This window comes from Poromitra crassiceps (assembly GCF_964638095.1).
Source record: "Poromitra crassiceps genome assembly, chromosome: 4".
Classification (NCBI taxonomy): Eukaryota; Metazoa; Chordata; class Actinopteri; order Beryciformes; family Melamphaidae; genus Poromitra; species Poromitra crassiceps.
The window spans coordinates 70,255,259-70,270,671 of record NC_139626.1 but is presented as its reverse complement, the minus strand read 5'-3'; the positions used below and the strand labels follow the sequence as shown (position 1 = coordinate 70,270,671).

Genomic DNA, 15,413 nt, shown 5'->3' with positions numbered 1-15,413 from the left:
TGCTGTCCTCAACACGCCGCCCCCTGGGGGAGCGGGACGGGAGGACGAGCGAGTGCAAGAGCTGGACGACGACGACAGGGTCATCTGGGATGTCGACGTGTATGAGTGGAAACGCAAGCAGGCGGAGGACGCTGACATCGGTCCGGTGCTCGCGTGGGTGGCGAACGGACGCCGGCCCCCTGTGGAGGAGACCCACAAGTGTTCCGGTGCCACGAAGGGACTGTGGAACATGTTTTCGGACCTGCGTCTAGATGAGGGGATTTTGAAGAGAAAGGGGCACGGAAGCGCGGGGTTCCAGTGGCTTGTACCTAGTTGCCTGCGAAAATTGGCACTGAGGGCGGTGCATGTGGGCCCTGAATCCAGTCATTTTGGGCCTGAAGAGACAATAAGCCGCATCCGTAGAGTTTACTACTGGGGAAAACAAAAGGAGGACGTGCGGCGATACTGCAGGGAGTGTGAGGGCTGTGGACCGTGCTGAGTTACACTGCAGAGGACTAACCCCACTGGGGGTTGAGCGGGACTAGCGTGCTTCAGGTGGGACAGAAGCTGTAAAAGGGGGGATGGAAATGGGGTTTAAATGAAAAATTAAGAAGTTGCTGGGAAAAGAAAAGTTAAGGAAAATGTGGGGGCTTGTGTTTAATTGAAATGTGGGGGTTATTGTTGAATGGGAAATGTGGGTTGAATTTAAATGTGTGAAAAAGAAAGGAAATAATGAAAAACTAGACATTATGGAGTGCCTAATGGGAAACTAGACATTATGGGGGTACCTAATGGAAAACTAGACATTACGGAGTACCTGATGCAAACTGGACATTATGACGGGGGTGTTGGAAAAAAAGAAGGGACTAATTGTGGGGAATTGAAATGTTGTGGGGTTTGTGGGAATTAGATTTTGATGTGGTGATGGGAAAAATGTTGTGTTGGGTGTGTTTTGGTACAGGGGGATATGTGTGGGTTGTGCATGTCGCGTGGAAGCGACATTAAAGTCGAGTGGGGGAAATGTAGCGATTCGGGGTTTGATGTGTATTGTGGGGTTTCCGTGTGTAGCTAGGAACTGATATGTGTGGGTGTGTTCCTAGGGGGAAGGGGATATATGTGACCAGCGGCCGGGGCGGAAGTCAGTCAGGCTATGTGAGGGAGCTGGCCGGGTGGTTGCATGAAGAGCTAGCAGCGAAGCTAGCGGCTAGGAGCTGTTGTGAAGCCAAAGAATAAAAGCCTGTACCAACTTCAAGTCTCCGGTTCCTTGTAACGAATGATCCGTTACAATATATAGTTATTTCCATGTTGCCAGACACTATTGACAGTTTGAGCCTCCCAGCCGGCAAAACAAACAATGTTGATGAACAAAATTGACGATGCGGTGCGAGCTCCTTTCCAAAGCAACTCTCAGTTGTGTCTGCATGCAGACTTCTCCCCCCCTCTCTCTCTCTCTCTCTCTCTCTGTCTCTCTCTCACTCTCTCCCCCCTCTCTCTCTCACTCCCTCTCTCTCTCTGTCTCTCTCTCTCTCACTCTCTCTCTTCCCTCTCTCGCTCTCTCTCACTCTCTGGCTTTTCTGACCGGACTGGAGTCGCTCCGCGGATGGTAGCCTGGAAGGTAAGAATGTGATTGGTTTACTGGAGATCACCAATCCAACACTTGTGAATAATTCTACACTTAAAAAGGCGCGGTTAAATGGTTAGCGCCGCGCATTCTGGCGTTTAGCGTCAAGGAAAAATTAGAGGAAGCGCCCAGCCATAAACGCAAATTTAAGGCCAGGGGGAGAATAGAGCCCATTATGTGATGTTGACTGATGCCCCGTTCAGTCATGGAGCATGATAACTAATCTAGCTCTATTTAGGAGCAAACAGATGGTTGAGTCGAGCTATATATTCAGCTGCTGGACAGAGCCATGATCTGTTTGGAGACCAATAAGGAAAACTAATTTGCACATTTAGATTTAAAAAAACCCATCATCAGTCAACATCACGTAATGAGTTTTCTTTGATCTGGTGGAAGCAATCAAAGGTGAAACAACACAGATATGATGGTGATATTATATTTTATATATTTTTTGTCATCTGACTATTGATGTGACGGCTACGCTGCATACTTAAACTAAGTCAAATTCCTCATATGTAATCTGATTACCTACTAATAAAAGTGATTCTGATTTACCCTGCCCGCTCCATTCATTTCAATAGATCTGGCCCCAAAGTCTGCCCCCAATGCAAAATTTTAATGCTGTGATGTGAGTGATGTCTTATCCTTCTTTTTTAGCGTCCTTGCTTCACATCGCGCTGTTTGTTTCTGAACCAGTGAAGGCTTTCCTCTGGACAGTGTTTGTTTCTGAACCAGTGAAGGCTATCCTCTGGACAGTGTTTGTTTCTGAACCAGTGAAGGCTTTCCTCTGGACAGTGTTTGTTTCTGAACCAGTGAAGGTTTTCCTCTGGACAGTGTTTGTTTCTGAACCAGTGAAGGCTATGCTCTGGACAGTGTTTGTTTCTGAACCAGTGAAGGCTTTCCTCTGGACAGTGTTTGTTTCTGAACCAGTGAAGGCTTTCCTCTGGACAGTGTTTGTTTCTGAACCAGCAAGGCACGTTTCACATTAACACTGACTAATGAAGGCCCTCGCAAAGTTAGTTTACCTACACCAGCAACCAGCGCAACATTAATTTACCTACTCCAGCAAACGGCGCAATGTTAATTTACCTACACCAGCAACCAGCGCAACATTAATTTACCTACACCAGCAACCAGCGCAAAGTTAATTCACCTACACCAGCAACCGGCACAATGTTAATTTACCTACACCAGCAACCGGCGCAACGTTAATTTACCTACACCAGCAACCAGCGCAACTTTAATTACCTACACCAGCAACCAGCGCAAGGTTAATTTACCTACACCAGCAACCAGCACAAAGTTAATTTACCTACACCAGCAACCAGCGCAACGTTAACTTAGCTCAACAACCAGCCAACGGATTTCAAAGCTGATGGGTTACTGGAAAGAGCATGATTCGAACTGATTAACAAGTGAGACCTTTGGTCACTCACACTGGTGTTTTGAGCCCAGTGAAGTGGTTACAGCAGCAGTAGTGGGCTTAGCTAACGTAGCTACAGTAACAGCTAGATAGCTATTTAACATACAAGTGTGTTGTTGCAGCGCTCTGTAATGCGTCATCGATAATGTTAGATAAGTCCCACTGGCCACTGCCTACATTGACTAGCCAATCAGGTGTCCTGGACAGTATGTCTGCCAGTACTGCCAGTGGACGCCTTGCGTCCAGACCCATATGAAGAGTGCTGACAACTGCAATTCATATGGGTCTGGATGCCAGGCTAGGGCTGTGTACATTCTCAACGTAGATTTGAAAAGAAAAAAAAGTCAGCATTTTACGTTTCTGCAAAGATTCAAGATTCAAGATTCAAGATTTTTATTACAAGTATCACGTGTGAAATTCTTGTGCTGTAGGCTCCGTTACAACATAGTGCAAATAACAGTATAACAGTGCAAAAACAGGGCATATAGATGCAGTAAAACAAGAGAACAACAAGCAATAACAGTAAACTTTTCCTTTTCTTTTCTAGCGTAGACACCTTAAAACATAATTAAACATTCTGTTTGCACAGGTGCAAATAACATAGGCATAATTATCATATGTAATGGTAGCAGCTACTACATGATTGTTTATTTGTGTGTGTTAAGGAGTCTCGTGCCTGCGGGAAGAAACTGTCCCTCAGGCGATTTGTTCGTGCTTTTGGGACCCTGTATCTCCTCCCTGAGGTAGGGAGAACAGGCTGTTGTTTGGGTGGTATGTGTCCTTGATGATCTTCAGGGACCTCCTGAGGCACCGCTGATTGTACAGTTCCTGCAGTTCTGGTAGCTCACATCCTGTTACGTGCTGGGCCGCGCGCCTCACTCTTCTTAGCGCCCTGCGGTCCATGGTGGTACAGTTCCCGTACCAGGTGGTGAAGCAGCCAGTCAGCAGGCTTTCAATGGTGCCTCTGTAGAAGTCCCTGAGGATTTTTGGCCTTCGCCCAAAATTCTTCAGGCGTCTGAGTCCGTGTAGTCGCTGTTGGGCCTTTTTGACAACAGTGGCGGTGTGGCTGGCCCATGTCAGGTCCTGGTGGATGTTGACTCCCAGGTACTCCCAGCTGTCCACCTTTTCCACCACTGTGCCATGATAGATTTCTCTCCCAAATCTATGGTATTTTGATCAAACATTTCTCCATAGGCCCAGGTTGGACTCAACAAGAGGCAGATACTTCAGCATGGCGGCCCTACATGCTGATATGAAAATATGCAATTACAGAGATGATCTTGTCATTTGTTAATTCAAATATATCTTTAATTATGTTTAAATGTTCTGTTTTAGGTCATCGGAGGAGCGGCTGAGTTTGTGTAATGATGAACTTTCTTCATTTCCATTAGGAGACGTGCTGGCCTTGGGGATTAACCAGTAGAGGGTTTAGTGGAAATTGAACAATGTTTTGTGTGTGACAAGCTGTTGTTTTAAGCCTTGTTTAAGGAAGGTCTGGAGAACATTACACAGGGTCTCGGATGGCCGGGTGGATAAGCTGCACAAGGACGGTCATTTAGGATATGGTCGGGGCAGAGGTCACGGAGATCGGCTGACAAAAGGACATTCTTTTAATGTCTCTGCTCAGTCACTTAGTCACTTTGGGATAGGGACTGGAAAACAACACAGAGTTTATGGCTTTTCTCTAGGAGACACATTCCACAAAGCCCCCAGAGGAGGGGTTTCTGTGAGAAGCATCACAGTGTTGTATGTATATTGATGCATATGGTGCATATATATCTTACTGATTGACTGACTGGTTTTGATATCTGATATGAAATAAAGTTTAAGAGCATACATTAGATGCGCTGATTTTTCCACAGAGAAGAGAAGACATGCTCAAGTACACAGCACCAATGAGAGGAGTCTGATGGCTGATGTTGTGTGTTGATCAACTTCAATTTGTCCCACTTGATACACAAGGAGAGTGCTATCATATTTAGATAAATAATAGCCTATTATATTATTGTAATTATAGAATGGGAACTAAAGGTATAGTCGAATTAGTTAATAAGTGGTAATTGATAAGAGTTTCTCATCCGGGTTAATCAGGGTGAGTTTTTCTCTGTTTTGATTGAAGAATACGCTCTCACTCTGGTTACACCCTTTGGGTGGTTACAGACCGAGAGACAGTAAGTCTGAACTGTAAGATGTTTTAAATCCAGTTCAGACTGGGATTAACCCATGATTTAGCTGAATTTGATCTTATCCAGAATATAGTTTAAGTTTATCAAGTCTAACAATAACCTTACATAATGTTCTAAACTAGGACTTTAATAGCTAAATAGCTAAATTAGCTGACCCAAATTATAAGAATCAAAATAGGAATTTAAAGTAAATATATTGACAGTTGCTTTGGTAGATAGGAACCAATAGATAACTATTTCAAGGGAGGGTTAGTATGTGACCTCCAGTGGAAGCCAGGTCACAGGATGTGGACAAGAGGGGGAGAAAAACACGCCTGCCAAATAGGAGTGACAGAAGGGAGAGATCATATGACAGACCAATGACAGCCCAAGCAGGGAAGGATGTCCCCAGATGGAGGAGGAAACCTGCGGGGAGAGACGCCCCAAGAAGATGCAGTTTAAAAGGCCACGCAAAAGATAAGGGAGGGGTCGGTTTGCAGGGGTCTTCTTTTGACCTGCTACATATTTTGCTGTGAGGGAGAGACCACTGGAAAATCCACCTCAGAGATCTCTGAATGGGTAATATAAATACTTGACCTGTCTTTGTACTGAATATGCTAAATCCTCTATATAAAATAATGTTCTAAATATCAGAATTGCTTGTTGTATTGATTTTTCATATATCTGGAATGATTGGACACACTGGAAAGGTATTAACATATGTCACACCTTCTGATTGGAGTGGGCACTTTTTAGCTAGGTTGAACGAGGTACAGAGAAATCCTTTCCATCAAATGGTGACCCCGACGTGCTTAGAATCCAGAGAAAAAAGCAAGCATTCTGATCAAGCATTTCAGGAAAACAGTGGCTTAACATCCCGGGAAAATATCAATAAAGGGTTTACGGATTACCTTTTTCATAAAAATATCTGCATTGGCTATTCTAAATTATTGTTACACTAACTGGATTCCACAAATGCTGTAATTTATCAATCAAATTTAGGAACCTGTACAAAGCTGGTCAGACACGTGTTTTGATATTTTGGAAAGATTTGTAAAGTGACCGAGCGCGTGTGAGGGTCGTAATTAACCCCAAGACCATTGCCCATGACCGAGCACGTGTGAGAGAAGTGATTAATCTCAAGACCATTGTCAGACCGAATGCATGTGAGGCGAATAGTACATTATTATTATGATAATACTAATTTTCCAAGACCATAGCAAAATGTGATATTTATACAGAACCGGCGTGTTCTGGGGGAGTCCGTTTTGTACAGAGAGCATTAATGCTCAGGTTTTTGCATTTTATTGTAATATATCTTGAAGGTTTTGGTATAATATGAATTGTGAAAAAATCAGCTAACTAAGATCATAAAAGATTATATAAAATGGGGAAGAAATAACACTGAATTGTCTAATAATAGTAATATTAATATCCATATTTTGAGTTGAATTTTAGATTCTTCCAATTTATGTTGCTATGTAAATTAGACACAAAGGTTTATGCTATAAATTCAAACAACAAGGTGAATTTAATGCAAGATTAGGTCATTTTGGGTTAGTATTCCTTTGTATTTTTGTGTTATACTGCTTTATGATCCATAACTTTGCTGTAAGTTTGAGAAGAAGAGAATGAATGTAAATGATTTTTAAATTCACTGTGCAGGGACGCCTGTCACAGTGGAACGGTAATATGTAAGAGTATAGTATATAAATAGAATCAACAGTATTTTGACGCTTATGAAAAAACTGTTTGTGGAAAAATAGACCACAAGTTGATGCGCGCAGCTTCTAACCAAGGGTCCGGGTGCAGGCAAATGGCCGCGGTGAGTGGGCTCTGGCGTCCATACAGGAGAAACCTGTGAGTCTGTCTGGCGGAGTTGGGCAGCAGAGCGGAGAATTGTAGATAGCCTATGAGTTATTTTGCCGTCAAATTGGCGTAAGGTCGCGCGACAGTTCAAAATAATAGCGTATGCTTTTAACGTTAGATTTATTTAGAAATATAAATGGATCTTTTAAGAGAGTGGTGGATTCGTTAGAGGGTAAAGATATGGAATGGGATTAATGGCCTATGGCCTATGGATTATGCGAATAGATATAATAGGCGTCACATAATATGTCCTCCCAACTAGTAGACATGATGTATGCGTGAGACGGGGTAGATTATATAAGCATGACCGGCTCTTTACGCATTCAAAGAAATATAGCTCAGTTGGTAAAGCGCTCGGGTTTGAACCTGTGAAGTGTGCGGTTCCATAGTAGCCTAATGGAACAATGTCTGTATGTAGTAAACGATTGACTGTTAAATCAAAACAGACATCGACAACCTTTATTTAGTTTTTGTCTGTCCGTCAGTCTGTCTGTCTGTCTGTTTGGTTGTCTTTTATCTGTTGGTCGCTCGCAGTGCAAACTTCGCATCTCGATGGGCAGTGTGTGCCCTCAGTCTGGATTTGAGTGTGTGTGTGTTTGCTCATGTGTGGCGCTTCCATGTAGACAGATGATCAGGATCACATCACACTTTTCGCATTTCTCTGAGTTTTGCCTCTCCTCCGTCCGTCTATGTGTTAACTCTGTAAAGCAGTAGCAGGCAGAATCGATTCACTTGTAGATTGGCTGAGCAGCATCACGTATGGTGAGATACAGTGTATGCATTGGTCTGTGAGCTTCCTGACAGATAAACCTGTAGTACCGTAAAGGCTAGAAAAGCCTGTGCCGGTTAGAATGAAGACGCTCCGTGAAAATGTAACTATTTAATGATTTGTTGGTTATAGGGCTCGGTCCGGATGGAACGGCGTCTAGGTCTGGATGTGGACCGCTTGGAAAAACGCTATGTTTGTTGTTCTTGGGAGGGGGGTTTGAGGCGCTGTGTTGTTTGAGGTGAATGTGTGTGTCTCTATGCCTGTGCGGATAGGAGAATGGAGTAATGTGTCTGTGTGCGCGAAAAGGGGAGAGCATGTATGTACCGTATGTATGTTTGTGATTGAGTGTGTCTCGCGTTACTTTGGTAATGTACAGTTTGATCCAAGGGGGGCTGCTCGGGTAGTAGCCTATAGGCTGCAAGGCATTACACCAGGAGGCTGCTCTAAGTGGCTGATTATGTAGGCTATAAGTTCCATGTTTGAGTTGATTTGAGTGTGATAATTTGAGATAGATAGGATTTTATGTTACTGTATGAGTGATGAAGTTTGTGTAATGTGGGATTTTATGTGGATGGTTGGGAATACAATGCTGATAGTATGGGGCGTGAACGTTCATTGTTTTTATAGAGAATGAAAGCATTGATTATAATATTTAGATTGGCGAAATGGTGCTGTGTTTTGTCGGTGTGGTTGTGATATGTGAAACGATGTCTGTTCAGTTTTGGAACATTCTTGATGACATCATTTGTGGTAGGGGTAGCCTACTGGAGTTTCAGTGTGGATCGATTGGCGGAGAGGGTTCATTAATGATTATTCGTTTGAGGTGTCAATTGATCTGATGATTATTGATAGTTGTTTGATTAATTTAGACCAAAGGGGGGTCCCCATACATTGTGGAATGCATGGTGAATGAATGCGTAGAATATAGAATGGACCCAGATGGAAGGTTAAATCTCAGCAAAAAACACACTGACTCAGATATAATAAATTATGAAAAATAAAATAGATTGGACTGGAAGTACAGAAGTGGGGAACACTGAATACTGCACATCATTATATAGTAATACGTACTGAATAGAAAGTTTGCAGTGACACATAAAGGAACAATAGTTATATAATGAGTTTGTTTAGTTGACAACTTTGCATAAATGAAGGGTTTGTTGATTAACTTGAAAATTCTCTCTGTCGTCCCTATAGAAGAACTAGCTCAGACCCAGGTAAGATACACTATCATTTTTCCGTTTGAGAAAAGCTACACATAGTTAAATTTATACTTAAAGTACGCTGGAGAGGTTTTTAAAAGTATTTATAAATAAGTCAATGCCCTCTGAGGACAGACAGTCTTGAGTTTGCGTTTGGAGTATTTGTGAACAATGTTGGCCCTCACTGTTTTACCTAGTGGGGTTATGCCATCCCCAAAATTACTCAAGTGAACTGCCAGGGGTCTAGCCCGCCCCTCCCCCACTCACAGCACCTTCTGGGGTTACCCTCCGCCCCATTGTTTATTGCCACAAGTTTACAAGGTCAGTACATTGTCACTCTGTAAGCTATGAATGTTCACTCAGGAGTCATCTTGTTTATGAGGATTCATTGCAATCAAATTATAAAGTAAACAATTGGATATATACTCACAGAGTATCTCAAACATTATCTGCCGTACGTGCGTACTTGTTGTACTAATAAAAATAGAAGAAATAATTTTGTCTAAAATACAGGCACATTGTGAAATCAAATGTTTGCAGCACAGGTCCAATCTTGAGTATGTGGGTTTCATTTTTGCATAGTGCGATCTAAGCAAATAGTCTTATGCACTTATTTGGGTGCAAATTGGGACAAGGGGGCAACCAAAATATGACGAATTTGGAAATGATTAGATGCACTAATGGGGTTAAGTTGTGTTTGTGCTGAGGTTTAATGTTGTCTAAGTGGGTTCCAGGAAAGATATGGGAACAGTTATGCTACTAAATGAACTGAATGTTGTCGTTAGGGGGGTTTCAACTGGGGGTTATGTTAGATTCAATAAGGAGCAAAGATGAAGAGCCAAGTTGAAGAATATGTTTAAGATAACTCAAATCACAGTGCTATAATATGCTATGTTTCAGGAGAAGTAATTGGACCGTCCGGTGCCGCATTGGGACGAAATAATGGAGTAAAGTTCACACCTATAGAATAGGTGTGAAAGGGGGATTGATAGATTTCTCTCCCAAATCTATGGTATTTTGATCAAACATTTCTCCATAGGCCCAGGTTGGACTCAACAAGAGGCAGATACTTCAGCATGGCGGCCCTACATGCTGATATGAAAATATGCAATTACAGAGATGATCTTGTCATTTGTTAATTCAAATATATCTTTAATTATGTTTAAATGTTCTGTTTTAGGTCATCGGAGGAGCGGCTGAGTTTGTGTAATGATGAACTTTCTTCATTTCCATTAGGAGACGTGCTGGCCTTGGGGATTAACCAGTAGAGGGTTTAGTGGAAATTGAACAATGTTTTGTGTGTGACAAGCTGTTGTTTTAAGCCTTGTTTAAGGAAGGTCTGGAGAACATTACACAGGGTCTCGGATGGCCGGGTGGATAAGCTGCACAAGGACGGTCATTTAGGATATGGTCGGGGCAGAGGTCACGGAGATCGGCTGACAAAAGGACATTCTTTTAATGTCTCTGCTCAGTCACTTAGTCACTTTGGGATAGGGACTGGAAAACAACACAGAGTTTATGGCTTTTCTCTAGGAGACACATTCCACAAAGCCCCCAGAGGAGGGGTTTCTGTGAGAAGCATCACAGTGTTGTATGTATATTGATGCATATGGTGCATATATATCTTACTGATTGACTGACTGGTTTTGATATCTGATATGAAATAAAGTTTAAGAGCATACATTAGATGCGCTGATTTTTCCACAGAGAAGAGAAGACATGCTCAAGTACACAGCACCAATGAGAGGAGTCTGATGGCTGATGTTGTGTGTTGATCAACTTCAATTTGTCCCACTTGATACACAAGGAGAGTGCTATCATATTTAGATAAATAATAGCCTATTATATTATTGTAATTATAGAATGGGAACTAAAGGTATAGTCGAATTAGTTAATAAGTGGTAATTGATAAGAGTTTCTCATCCGGGTTAATCAGGGTGAGTTTTTCTCTGTTTTGATTGAAGAATACGCTCTCACTCTGGTTACACCCTTTGGGTGGTTACAGACCGAGAGACAGTAAGTCTGAACTGTAAGATGTTTTAAATCCAGTTCAGACTGGGATTAACCCATGATTTAGCTGAATTTGATCTTATCCAGAATATAGTTTAAGTTTATCAAGTCTAACAATAACCTTACATAATGTTCTAAACTAGGACTTTAATAGCTAAATAGCTAAATTAGCTGACCCAAATTATAAGAATCAAAATAGGAATTTAAAGTAAATATATTGACAGTTGCTTTGGTAGATAGGAACCAATAGATAACTATTTCAAGGGAGGGTTAGTATGTGACCTCCAGTGGAAGCCAGGTCACAGGATGTGGACAAGAGGGGGAGAAAAACACGCCTGCCAAATAGGAGTGACAGAAGGGAGAGATCATATGACAGACCAATGACAGCCCAAGCAGGGAAGGATGTCCCCAGATGGAGGAGGAAACCTGCGGGGAGAGACGCCCCAAGAAGATGCAGTTTAAAAGGCCACGCAAAAGATAAGGGAGGGGTCGGTTTGCAGGGGTCTTCTTTTGACCTGCTACATATTTTGCTGTGAGGGAGAGACCACTGGAAAATCCACCTCAGAGATCTCTGAATGGGTAATATAAATACTTGACCTGTCTTTGTACTGAATATGCTAAATCCTCTATATAAAATAATGTTCTAAATATCAGAATTGCTTGTTGTATTGATTTTTCATATATCTGGAATGATTGGACACACTGGAAAGGTATTAACATATGTCACACCTTCTGATTGGAGTGGGCACTTTTTAGCTAGGTTGAACGAGGTACAGAGAAATCCTTTCCATCAGCCATTGATGGTGATTGGGGGGTGTGCGCCCCTCCCTTTCTGTAGTCTACAATGATCTCTTGGTCTTGGAGACGTTTAGAGAGAGGTGGTTGTCCTGGCACCATTGTTCCAGGGCCTCCACCTCCTTTCTGTAGGCCGTCTCGTTGCTCCTGGAGATCAGCCCCATGACCGCTGTGTCGTCTGCAAACTTCACGATGGTGTTCGAGATTTGAGTCGCCACGCAGTCATGGGTGTAGAGGTCGTACCAGAAGGGGCTGGAGACGCATCCCTGGGGCGCTCCTATGCTGATGGTCAGTGGGGAGGAGGTGAGGTTGCCCACTCTCACCACCTAGCGGCGGTCTGTCAGAAAGTCCAGGATCCAGTCACACATTGCTGTGTTTAGTCCCAGATCCTTGAGCTTACTTACCAGCCTGGAGGGTACTATGGTGTTGAATGCTGAGCTGTAGTCCACGAACAGCATTCTCACATGATAGGTGTCCTTCCCCTCCAGGTGCGAGAGGGCGGTGTGGAGTACGTGTGCTACTGCATCCGCTGTGCTCCTGTTGGGGCGGTATGCAAATTGGAGCGGGTCGTGGTCCGGGGGGAGTGTGGGACGGATCTGTGATACGACCAGCTTTTCGAAGACACTTGCTGGCTATGGGCGTGAGGGCTATAGGGCACCAGTCGTTGAGGCTGGCCACTTTCTGCTGTTTGGGAATGGGGATGATTGTTGCTGATTTGAAGCAGGAGGGAACTTGTCGGAGGGAGAGGGACTGGTTGAAAATGTCTGTGAATACGCCTGCCAGCTGGTGGGCACAGGCCTTGAGGACACGTTCGGGGATGCCATCCGGGCCAGCCGCCTTGCGCGGGTTGATACGCAAGAACGACCGGCGCACCTCATCCTCAGTGATGGTGAGAGGGCGGTCTGGATATGTGGGGGGTGGGAGGTAGGGGGGGTTGGTGGTTAGGTGGGAATGGGGGGGGGGGGGTGATGAGGGGTGGGGGGGAGGAGAGGAGGAGGGGTGGTGGGGGGGAGAGGTGGGGGCGAGGTGGTGGGGGGGAGGAGAGCAGGAGGGGTGGTGGGGGGTAGGAGAGGAGGAGGGGTGGTGGGGAGGAGAGGTGGTGGGGAGGGGGAGAAGAGGAGGGTGGGAGGTGGGGGGGGGGGGGGGCTTTGGCAGAGGGGTCAAACCTTGCGTAGAACGCGTTGAGTTCGTCCGGCAGGATGGGTGTTATGTTTGGGTTTTGTTGTTTTTCCCCTTTGAAGTCTGTAGCAGCATGGAGTCCACTCCACAGATGTCTGGGGTTGTTAGTGTCCAGTTTGGACTCCAGCTGCTTTCCGTATTCTCTCCGTGCTTTTTTGATTGAGACTCGGAGGGCGTATCATGTCTGCTTGTATTCTTCAGGCGTTCCGGACTTGAAGGTGGTGGTCCTGGCGTGAAGGGCAGCCCGAACATCACTGTTGATCCAGGGTTTCTGATTTGGCATTATTTTTACCATTTTTAGTTGGGACTATGTCCTCGGTGCATTTTTTTATGAAGCATGACACCGTTTCTGCATATTCTTCCAAGCCTCCTGTGTTGAACTCCTTCCATGCCACTTGGTCAAAGCAGTCTCTCAGGATGTCGTCTGATTGGTCTGACCAGCAGTGGGCGGTTCGGAGGGCCGGGGCGTGTCGCTTGAGTTTTTGTTTGTGCCTGGGAACGAGGAAGATGGAGGCGTGGTCCGATTTGCCGAAAGGGGGTCGGGGTGTCGCCTTGTAACAATGGGGGATGTTTGTATAGCATTGATCCAGTATGTTTTTGCCTCGTGTGTTGAAGTGGATGTGCTGATGAAGGGTGGGCATTCTCCTTTTCAGGTTAACCCTGTTGAAGTCGCCCGCCACTATTAGCACTGTTTCAGGCTGTTTGGCCTCCTGTGCGCTGATCACGCGGTGCAGCTCTCTGAGTGCGTTAGTGGTGTTTGCCTGTGGTGGGGTGTATACTGCAGCGCACGGAGAGTAGAGTCTCAACATAAATTTTAAGTATTTAATACTTGAAGGGAATACTTTTATTTGATGGTTTTTATTTGTTCTAAAATGTATATGCACGCAAGTTGTGTGCGCACGCAATGTAGCCTCCTTGCCTCCCTACAACCCTGCTGCTATATCTGCCTGGCCCTGAGACACTCGCACTGTTCAGACTTAATTTGACAAGTGCTAAAGTTAACTATTGTTGTTTAACATGCTTTTTTATTTTTATTTTTTTATCAGGATTCCCACGGGACCTTGAAATCCTTGAAAGTTGGTGAATTTGGGTCATTGAAAGTCCTTGAATTTGATGTTTAAGAAGATGTGGGAACCCTGTGTACTACTGTATCTAAAAAAATCCCCTATGTCTGCGACTGGGAGCATATTTTAAAAAACAAGTCTTCAGATTGAGTTTGTGTTCTACTGAAGAGTAAATCAACTTTGCTTTAATGTTTGTGTCAAATGCATTTTACTCTAAAACTTTTTTTTACATGAACTTGATGCTGTTTGCTGTGGGAATTAAAGCAGGGGTAGCAAAAATGAACACAGACAGTAACAGACAGACAGACACCGCCCACTTATACGCCGCTACCCACCTCACTGATGATGTCACTTCCATCACTTTTGTGACTGACACCACCCAGACAGACACCGCCCACTTAGCCAATTTTAACTAAGATTTTAAAAGGAAGAAGTGGGTTTTGATTTGTAGATGGGTGGAGTGTTTCTTCTGCTGAGGAAGCTGGCATCAGCAACATAGACAGAGACTAAGTACAAATACTTTGTTACTGTTACTTAATTTTCAGGTATCTGTTATTGATTATTTATTTTTCTGACAACTTTTTACTTTTACTCCCCTATAACACAAATATCTGTATTTTCTACCCCTGACATTTTGTTAGTCTCTCTCGTCTCACGCTCTCCCAGCTTTCACACATTATGTACACCTTTCCCCCACGGAAAAATCATATCACAGAAATTATTAATCCAAGTATAGTCTTTATGAGTCTTAAAACATCTTTGGAGGGGATCTTTTAAGTTTAATAGTCTTCAAATTATAGTAATATGACATGAGTTTCACTTAGCTTTGCACAGAAACAGCCGGTAGAAATACTTTTTACGTTGATACTTTATTACATTTCAGAGCCTGTACTTATGATGCCAGCATAGCTTGCAGCGTGGATACACAGGGCAATGTCAGGTGAGTCATGTGGAACAGGAAGGAGGGAACTGCGATGTGCTTCATCACATGACCTCTAGAGGGCGGCATTGACTAAGAGTCTTGACTGAGACGCCGTCCGTGACTGTACCAGGCTGCAACAGGCGAGTCAGAGGGTCGAACAAATCCCATGGCGGAATGAGAGTGAGGGCAGGCGCGTGCCGACTGAGGTGGGATGATCTGTGCTTGATTACTTTTACAAGCAAGTTGAATTAGTACTTCTACTTTTACTTCTTTTTACACAAGTAACTGTACTTCTACTTAAGTAAAGAATGTGTGTACTTTTCCCATCTCTGAGCATAGATTTCCAGGTCTCCACTGTACTTTTAAAAAGAATAAATCAGCAGAAGTACATTTTGCCGTTTCATCTCTGTCCCTC

At 43.8% G+C, this 15,413-nt stretch overlaps 1 protein-coding gene across 1 annotated transcript in view; it reads right to left on the bottom strand.

Moving 5' to 3' along the window:
* kcnh1b (potassium voltage-gated channel, subfamily H (eag-related), member 1b) overlaps window positions 1-15,413 on the bottom strand; it is a gene marked incomplete at its 3' end in the record, with an annotated part of 135,200 nt that overhangs the window by 58,436 nt on the left and 61,351 nt on the right. The window lies entirely within an intron of this gene.